We start from the raw sequence: 10,596 nt of genomic DNA, 5'->3' as shown, positions 1-10,596 counted from the left end.
TTTTGTTGTCAGTGGTAGGGTTTTTATATGCCATCACTTTCATTAGCACTTAATTGTTGGCACAGAGCCTCAGCTGCCAAATTACCTGTCTACTTGCCCTGTGAAGGGCTATTATGTTGATTGCCTTCTGAAGAAGCTGTGCCATTCCAGAGTTAAGGCTGTGTTGTTTTTTTGCTTCACAGAGGTACTAAACACTTTTCCATCTTGTGTTAAGTATAAATAGAAGATCAAGTTGTCCTTCAAACCACCGAGCGTGCTGGTGGGAAAGTAGGCTGTGGAAGCAGGGAGCTGCCACCCAAGCACTGGCAAGAAGAGATTTTGAGGTAGCGCAGGAGAACAGGGCAGAGTTTGTTGTAGCTACGAGAGCCACCAGCTGACCTGAAGAAAAAGCAGGAATGCTCCACCTACAAGCACAGTGGGCAAGGGGAGGGTGGTGTGTAAAGTTGTTCTATTTTCTTTAAATAGAAAGTATCACAGAGTTGAGGTCTAGGTCAATGTTCTGGTCACAACTTGTGTCTGCAGTGCCTCACTGATCTCTCACAGTAATCACTGATCTTTCTCCAGGAGCTCTGGAGCTTTGTACAGCTGAGTGCTGCTGCATCACTGCAGAAGGCAGGCACTGGGGCTGGCTGGCTGGGTAATGCAGGGAAGAGGGGATTGGCAGGATGTTCTCTCCACATCTCTCATTTTAACAGGTTCAGATGTCTCTCAGTTTTATTTTATTTCCATCTGCTTTACCCTCAGGTTCATGACACTCTGGTGTTGCAATTTACCCAGAGCTTGTGGACAGATGAACACTTAATGGGAATTTTATCTAAGTATATCTTCTGCAAGCCTGATGCAGACCAGGGACTTGAACCAGTGTACTGACATTTTGATGAATGCACTGATCATCCACTGCTTGTGCTCCAGAAATAGAAGATCCTTTGTTTACTTCTTTCTATCAGAATTAAGACAGCTTGGTTCACTAAATTTGTTGACTCTGTGGCAAATATGTAGCACAGCAAAGGGAGAATCTGCTCTCCACTTACCTGACCAGAGGGTCTGGCCATGATCTCATCTCCCTGCCCTGGGTGCCCTCCTGTGGACATGAAGCTACAAAGAGGAAAGTTTAGTAAAGGCCCTGTTATGTCCAGGACATGATGGATACATTCAAGACATTACTCGGGTACACATGTGCTCCTGGATCTGTTCAAATCCCGTAACTGCAGTTTCTAGAGCAGGAACACTCAAAGTCTAGCTCCTGGCTTCAGATAGAGCATCTTGTTTCCTGCTTTCTTTCCACTAAAAACTGTCATCCTGCTGTATTGAACTTGCCAGCCATGTTGGGAGACAAAAACCACAGATCTTCTGGAATATTGTGTCTTCTGTGAGGAGGAAAAAAAAACATAAGGAGATATTATAATTTAACTGTTGTGGTGTGCAAAACTGTCGAAAGAAGCCCTTTGTCCACACCCCAATGAAGATGTGAGCTGTTCCCCACTGAACTGGTTGCCTCTGGGATGGAAGATATTTCAGTAGTTAGAAAATGTGAAGAGATTTTAGTGTTTAACTGGGGAAGGTACACAATATCTGCCATACTCAGAAAGTGCACCCACAGACGAGTCAAGCATGGTATTTTTGTCTCTGTCTCGCAATTGTGTGAGGAAACAACCACAGCGAACTCCATCCACCTCTCATGCAGGAGAATCCCACAAACCCTATAGAGGACATTTCCTACATATGCTTTTGGAATAGGACTTGCAGCAGCTTCAGCTTATGCATGGACCTTCCCCCGAGAACTGAATTTCAACCTTTAAGGTTAAATTCGGGTTAGCATGACACCATCTGTCTAAGTTACCCACTTTGCTTGAGAACACATTGCATTTGGCCAACATTTCAAATGCTGTGTACAGTGACTACAGGGAGACCCTCGAGAGAAAAGTGCTTCTGAGAACTACAGCAGTTTTATACTGAGTTCTTTAAAGCACACAAATAGTAGTTGGCTGAAATGTTACTTCCCTGAAGAAGACAAGAGTTTCTTTAAACAGAATTCAAAATCAAACAATATTTATTGCAATAAATACTGTCAGGGAACTTCAGGTCTCTAAAGGTAATCTGGTAAAAATTGGGGTCTAAATTAATATTGAAAGGAAAAGATTGAAAGACAGGCTGTCCTTCAGTAATTTTTAATAACTTATTCATTGATAACAATAATCAGGCAAAAAAAGTGTTTGGAAGACTGAATATTCATAGATAGCATCCAATGGTTACCAATGTCATCGTCATTCCTAGTCATAGGTAGCTCATAGCTGCAGTAACAGTTTCATTAAATTCCAGGTATGCCATCCATCTTGCTCTCTTGCCTACCAAAACTTTGCCACAGCTCCCCTTCCAGTCTGCTCTGGGAACTGAATGCACCCCAGTCTGGGCAGAGGCAGGGACTTTTTGGTAAATCTGGTTGCACTGCTTGCTGACATCAGGCTCTGACTTCCAGCATCTGAGAAATGAAGCAGTTCAGCTCATTAGCTGAACTGGTCCCTAGCACAGGTCCCTAGCACAGGTGAGACTGTATGGGGCAAGTTGCTTTGATTCTGCTATTTGCTTCATGGCAAGCCTCTTGACTAGAAGTGGAGAAAGATATTTTGTTCTGCTGTGTAAACAGTTACAACTTCTGATTTATCTTATGAACTTATTTCTAACTACAACCCTCAGCATAAATGAAAACTTCCCTGTTGTGTTTAAAAAACAAATCTTATCTATGTCCCTGGAAGGCAAAGCCCAGTGCTGGCACAGTTATACCCAAGACAGGTTGAACCAGTTTGGTGCAGCTGAACTTGTGAACTGGAGTTGGATTTCGTCCCACCACTTTGGTGCATAGAAGGAGGGAGCCATGTGACTTTCTTCTCTAGGCCACATAAAAACACCCTCAAAGGCAGTGTCTGGAGCCTGCTTAGACCAGGGGGCTGAATATGACACAGGAGCTGTTTCCAGAAGTGATAGTCAAGTGAGAGCGAGGCAGAGAGGGTACCCTACAGTGGGAATGACTGGAAGTCCTCCAAAAAGCCTTCAATGCCTGTATCTGAATGGCAAAAATGACTATGGCTCTGATGCATGGTGTTGATCTCTCCTGATAAATCTCAGTAAAGCAAACAAGACTGCTTTTTTCTGTACTTGCCTGAAATGAAGTTTTCTAAATATCTGAAGAGTGTAAGTGGTGGAGAAGAAGCTGGCTCCAGGAACTGGTACCTGGCGATGCCTCTGTCAGGTCCTTCCTCATCATGGACCAGCCCAGTTTCACCTGCACATAGTTTCTATTGGCCATAGCTGAGAAGAATCTTTGAATCTGCTGTCACTAAGGCTTGACCCAGTGGCCAGGGCATGGATGTAGACGAGGCAGTTTTACCTCATGCTCCCTCTTTGAAAGGGACAGAAATGGCTCTGACTGGAGTGACACTCAGAGGTCTGGCTTTGAGCCCTCTCTAAGGGCCTATGCTGCAGCAGGCTATTTAATGTCTGCTTGCTCAAATAGAAAGCTGAAGACTCTAAAGGCCTCTCCAGCTTCCCATAGTGAAGCTGTAATTTAGGCTGTTTAGCACCAAAGATTAGATTTGCACTGTTTTCCAATAACCTACTGCATCATCATTTACTCACTCTACAGATACTCCAGCAGATTTCAATGACCTTCTCAAAAATAAAATCAGACTAGATTGACGTATTTGCTTTAGAAGATGCTAATCAATATCTATTTTGTAAGCCAATATGGTTATGTCTCCTGTTATTGTGATTTATTTCATTTTTGTTGACCAAAGGTGGTGATAACAGTACTGAAAGTGGCAAGGGTTAATAAATTCAGATGAGGTTGTCATCTTATTACCAGAGTGCAGGAAGTGAAGCACAGCCATTTAATTAACCTAGTCGCAATGAATTTTATGCAACATGCAGTTAACACTTCATCTATTAAAACCATGAAGCAGATGGTAGTGAGCAGTTTTGTCTGCCATAAATAGGGTACCAATTTAAATTACTTGCTGCACAGGATTTTATTGGATGAAATTATCTAGATATTAAATGGTGAGATATTTAATAATCTCTTTCTTTAAAGTCATGCATATATAAGACTCTTGGTCCAATAGTAGAAAACTCAATTATTTCCATGAAATCTCCAAAATGGAGAGCTTGAAAAAAAAAAAAAAACCAAAAAAAAAGACAAAACCTTGATGAATTGACATTTCTTCAAACTCCAAGGCCTTCAGTCATTATCTGTACTAGAGAATACATACCCCATTATAAAGTTTTACCCTACTTTCTCTATCTGCGTAAGAGATTTTTATTATTCACATAAATGGGTAATCCTAGATGACTATTAAAAGGCCACATTTCTCAATAGACCGGTAGTCTCACTCTTGCTCTTGAAAAATGATTGTGATAAATATTACCAAATTTAACATTTTCCTTTTCATTTCCCACAGTTAGGAAGAGTTATGTGAGCACATGATTGTACATATGGGCGAGGGGGCTGTATATCAAAGGCACTGTGGGCAACTTGGTGCCTGAAGCTGAGCAGCCACTTTGCTTCCCTGTCTTTTATCCTAGGGAGGTGAACATAAACTTTAAAAACCCAAACAAACAAACAAGCAAAGCAAAACACAGTTGTGCGATATGGCTTCATATGAACATAACAATTTAGACATTTCTGGAACTTGCCAGCTCTTGAAATTATTTCATGCACAAAATTTCTGCCCTCATATAAAATACAAGGCAGAGGAAGAAGCAAATAGGCTTTCCTAAAATTGTGATTGCCTCAGGACTCTGTGAAACCCATTTCTTAGCAGAGAAGCAAAGGTTTGTTTGAAATCAGAGCAAAATCCCACGAAGAAAAGCAAAGCCTGAGCCAGCAGAGCAAGTAGGTCGCTGCATGCCCAGGATTGTGCAGCTCCCACAGTCCTAGGCAAGGGCAGAAAATTGTCTTCCCACTCCTTCAGAGAAAACAAATCTGACTGACTTTCCTTGGCATTCTCCTTCTGCCTCCAAAGACAGAGGCTTGTCAATAAGGTTGTGCTTCTGGTGAATAGGGTTCATTAAGCCCACAGAAAGCCAGAGGGTGTGCACTCATTTGTTTGAATGACTCTCGGAGACTCCTTTATTTGAATGACTTTTTCCTTAGAGAGGCAGAAGGTAACTGTGTCCTTTGTCACCTCCTCTGATTGCTCTGTCCACTGAACCGCTAGCAATAGCTATCAGAAAGCCTCCAGAGATTCAAGGCATCACAATCCATGACAAAGGACATAAATTGCTCTTTTCACAGATGACATCCCGCTTTATCTCAGTAAAACACAAATCTACGTTCAATGCCTGAAGAAGTCCTGGAGCATTACTCCACTGGAGCAAGGCTTCATGGAAATATGACTAAATCAGAGGTGATCCTTACACAATCATCCAGAGAGATTTTTTTTCATTTTCTATGCTATTGACCTCCAGGGGAATTCAACTGTTTATTGGTACCAGCCCCACCCTACTTAAGCAAACTGCTACAGTCCTTTTTCTGCCCATCCTATCAGGAAGGAGGACTCCATTTGCTATTGAACGTACTGGCACAGGTTTGGCTCGGCTGTAACAAAAATGGTCCCAAATGTAAGTAACGCACAAAAGAGACAAAAAGTAAACTTTTGAGGCACAGTAAAACCATAAGAAAAGTGAAGGCTTTCCCTGGTGGGCACATGTGATTATCGGGCAATGTTACCTGCACTCTTGGGAAGGGCATGCAGCGCTCCCAGCACCAGCTCCTCTGCACGAGAAGCTGTGGGGCTCTTGACAACTCTTTATTCTTTCACATGTGGTTCGTGACCAAGGCTTATGGACTTCTTGAGGAGACAGGCAGATCAGGAGACCATGCCATCACTTCTGGGAGAAGGAAAATCACATTATCTTTGGGCATCCACACTCACCTCCAAGCTGCCACAGATTGCCACAGCAATGAGAAACAATGCTTAAAAGGTGGGAAGGAGAGGATTGAGGAGCATAACTTGGTCTTTGTTCAAGACCACAATGAAATCAACTCTGGACAGTTCAAAACTAAATTTCATTTGGTTTTCATTCAAACATACTATGAGTTAATTTCTTTCTAGCAATTGCTGCTGAAGAGAAATGGACAGATATCCAGGTGGAACAGGCAGTGCCCTAAGTCACAGGAGCTGCCACTGCTGCAAGGGGAATCTCTGCCCTTATTCACTCCGGGGAAAAAAAAAAATCACTCCATGAATACCACAGCACAACAAAATCCATAGCCTAACAGTTTCTCCCTTTTCATTAAGCATCATTAACAGGGTTTATTATGACAATAAATAATGAAACACCGTATAGCAGTTTAAAATATTGATTGGACATTGATGGATATTGATTGGATATTGGCATTGTTTGGATAGTGATGCTTTTGTTCAGATAGGTCAATATTACAGGTCAGTCTGAGATGCTGAAGCATTTCAAGGCTAAATGACCAGCCTCGGCCAACTCAAGAGGTCAAAGCCAGGCCCAGAAACAAACCCTGTCTCCTGACCGCCAAGTCAGTGCTTTATCAACAAAGTGCATTGCTCTTTAGTATATTCATTTATAATGCAGATTAGGTGGATGAGAGGAAAATTTAATCATTTAGAATGCCTAATAACTATGCTAATGTGTTCAGATAAAATAAGCATTCACATATGCTGAAAGACTTTATAGTGTAATAAACTTCTGTTATCTTTTGAGGCATGCAGTACTTTGATTTTCATATACCAACTCCTTTTTATTTCAAGTGCAATAAAAAAATGTTTTTTTGAAAAAATTGCAAAGCTCAAGACTCCTAAACCTCATTTCAGTAGTGCTTGTGTGAAGTGCTGACAAACTACTCCAAACAGTGGGCACAGGTGGTTGGGGTTTCTTTGGCTGACTGTGCTTTTTGCTCTCTGACAAACTGTGTCAAACTAATTTGAAGACTTGCACTTCAGAGATGGCAAAAGGCTTAGAGGATATTGATTTCAATGAGTCTGAAACTTTGTGTGTACAGAAACACCGATCCCCTTGGAAGTTACTTTATTTTTCTGCATATGACCAAAGACATGCTTTGATCCCCTATCTAAGTTTCTTTTGTTCTTCCTCATAACACAGGCACATTTATACAACATTTTAACAGGTTTTAAATCAGAGCTGCTTGCTAATCACATGCCAGTCTCTGGAACCATGTGTGACACTCACAGCCTTTCCTCTGGCTGCAATTTCTTGGCTACATCCTTCCCACTGCAGCCACAGATCCCAAAGCTGTGGCTGCCAAGGTGCAGTTCAGGCTGGGTGCTTTAGGAAACAGATCACTTTTGCCTGAAAACATCTCCAAGTGATGCTGCAGCCAGTACAGGAGGTCAGCCCTGGAACCCAGATGGCTGATCCACCATGGCATGGCCTTGCCAGCCTTGGGGAAAAACCTGATGCTGTTCTTCGCTTCTGCACTGCACCGTGTTATGATTCTCCTATACGGAGCACTTCAAAAACAGAAAAGTAAGGAATTGAGAAGTCATGGGAGAAAATAATCTCAGAGTGATAAAAAAAAAAAAAAAAGAAGTGAGCATTCACCATTAATTTTAACCTATGCTGAAAATAATTCAAGTCAGTTTGGAGAAAATCAACTGTCTTTTATAGCAAACATAGTAACATTTGTTTAGTCTTCTTCCCTTGAGAAGATTGAAATATCAAAATACCTTGTCTATAAAAGGAAATAATTACCTGGCAGAAGGCAATAAATGACCACATATTAGAAACATCATCAAGAACAACAGAAAGTCTTGGGGCCTGGTTTTCCCTTACAATAGGACAATAAAGAATAGCTAAAATAAAAAAAAAAAGCATAAAGCAATAGTGTCTCATTCTGGATAAAAGCACAAGCCTCACCAAAAGCATTAAAACAAGGAATGTGCCCTAAAATAGGAAATGGGGCCTCTCTACGCAGTTAACTTTTGTGAATGAGTGCAGGGAGCTCTATAAGGGGATGGCTGCCAGCATGAGGAAGGCAAACGATGTGGAGGGCATCATCAGGGAAAAATTAGCAGATGAGTCTACTGAAGCTGAGGTAGAAAATAGAAGGGAGGCTGACTAGGAAGTGCAGATCTTAGACAGTTTGTCAGGCAAAATTGCCTACCTGTTCCCATCTCCGTGGAGATGCATGGGTTATATTTGGTACTTGAGATTTTGTCATTCGCACTCCAATGAGTATTTGCCTGCAAGAACCTGTATTTATATCACAAGGTTAATTAGTTATGCTGGAAAGCAGTGCTGCAGAATGGACAGAAAGGGACAGATATGCCCAAGTCTTTCTTTAAATATTGAACTGCTCCTATTTTCTAAGCTAAATCTAAAATTTGGCTCCCATTGGCTGTATTCTTTATGAAGAAGAGCTATGGAAAACAAAGGGTGATGGGAGAATTTGCAGTATTTAGCATTTCCCTGCAATCATGAAAATAGCCAGGAGGACAAACAGCACTGGCAGGCAGAGGCAAAGCTGCTGCAGGAGCTGGGTGTGCAGGAGCAGTCCTGGCATGTCACGCTGGGTGCCTCGGGTGGTGAGGAGCTTTACACAGACAACTGGGTTATGTTCCTCATCCTGGCACAGGCTGAACCACTGTAGATAACAGTCCTCATCTCCTTTTTTCAGCTCCTTAGCAGAAATGTCACAGATAAGTGCAAGGTGTGAGTATTTAGGAGGAATATTTCCTTATCTTTTAATTAAGAATGTTACAGAGGTGGGTTGTTTTTTTTTTTTCCTTTTGCAAGATAGGTATAGTAGTAGATTTTTCCAGTCTAACCTTTTATAGGCCAGGCATGTGATATGTGGTAAGAGCCATGAGAGGCATTTAAATTCTCTCTTTGAGACCTTTTCGTGCTTATTTTAGTTCCAATAGAATTGAGTCTGTTCCATATGTCCTGATTCACTACAGGATGCTTTTCTTGTCGGAGGAGTGGCTCTGTTCAAGATGGTACTGACCTCATTTGTGAAATGAAGTATCAGCTCAGTGTATGGGGAAGTGTCTTCCTAGTGCAGCTTCTAACAATTTTTTTTTTTTAAAGAGTGGCTTAATACAAGTTCTATTAAGAGTAAGCCAAAGGGGGAAAAAGAACAGACCTTATGGACTGTCATATCACACAGACATTTAATTTTCCATTCACCTGATAAAAATTTTAATCAGAAAAAGCCCTTATCTGAAATAAGAGCAGTATGGTATTTTTAACAGTCTTAGGCTTCTGTTGATGTGAAATCAACAGAAATTGCTGATGCTGAAATCATAATAGTAAGATTGGATAGCTCTTGTTTTTATCTCTGTGAGTGAGAAAAATTGTCTGTTATTATCATCTGCATGTTATTATGCCCTATTCACAGACTGGGGAGCTGAGGCAGAAGTTTTGCTTCATTACAACTGACCAGACATTATCAAGGTGTATACACTATGTGAACAACTCAGCCCCCCTTTATTTTAAAAGCTGGAATATTCACAAAGCTATTACCTGAAATGACACAAATAAAAACAAAAGCGAAATATATATATCTAAGGTGTCTTTAATAAAGAGCTGTAAAAATATTGGCTGACTACAGCCTATGACTATATTTAGATATATGTTTCCCTGAAGAATTCAGTCACCAGGGTAAAATACTGACAGTTGGTTTATGGTGTTGATATTTCCCATTTATCTCCTCATTCATGTCCATGTGGAATAGGACAAACAAGCAGCTGGGAGAAGAGAGTTGGGGATAGGCTGAGGAGGGGAATTTATGTCAGCAGAGGGTATGAGATACACTCCCCACCCAGGGAAATCTTGTGAGAAGTGAGTTACCCCATGGCCCAAGGTTGTCCTGCTCGGGCAGTACAGACACACAGAGATTAAACTGCATCTTTACCCTGGCCTTTTTCACCGGGAGGAATTCCAGCAGCAGCAGCCATCCGGCACTTGCCTGAGAGAGCGCTTCTGAGGCCGTGCAGGTCTGTGCCCCCCATGCCCAGGCCTGTTGTCAGGGGACAGCACATGCACATCCAGTGCCTGAAAGGCAATCAGCCCCTGGAATAAAACACAGCACAACTTCAGCCAGCGCGCAGCCATCGGCAGAACGTGCCAGGGAGGACGCATTTGAGCAGCACAGCAGTGCTGGCAGCCATGGGCTGGGGGCTCCTGCTGCCCTGCCAGCGCCGGGCCCTGACACGGCCCAGCACACACGGCCCGAGTGGCACAGCCCTGCAGCAGCTGCCATCCAGAAAAAAGTCCCAGGGAACGGCTTTCTGGCATGGGAAGACTCTGCCTAGCCCTCAGCAATGAACATGGATGGGAGTTAGCTGGTAGGAAAAAGTGAGCAGCAGCATTTCTTGGATCAGCAGCTGGAAACAGGCCACGTGGGCTGTTTCTCAGCTTAAGCATCCTATCTGAACTCTGCTCTAAAACAGGAAAGTACAAAACATGCCTAAAATCTGACAAATGGTGCAGAAGGCTTCTCAGAAAAAATACCTGGAGGAGATCTTTGGAGAGTCATCCACTCTTACACTTTGGGAGGCTGTGTACTCAGTGAGTGGGGCTAGGGTGGATTTCACATGGTGCAGCCCTGGA

Source organism: Vidua macroura, chromosome 4 (genome assembly GCF_024509145.1).
Source record: "Vidua macroura isolate BioBank_ID:100142 chromosome 4, ASM2450914v1, whole genome shotgun sequence".
Lineage (NCBI taxonomy): Eukaryota > Metazoa > Chordata > Aves > Passeriformes > Viduidae > Vidua > Vidua macroura.
This window is presented reverse-complemented; position numbering follows the sequence as displayed.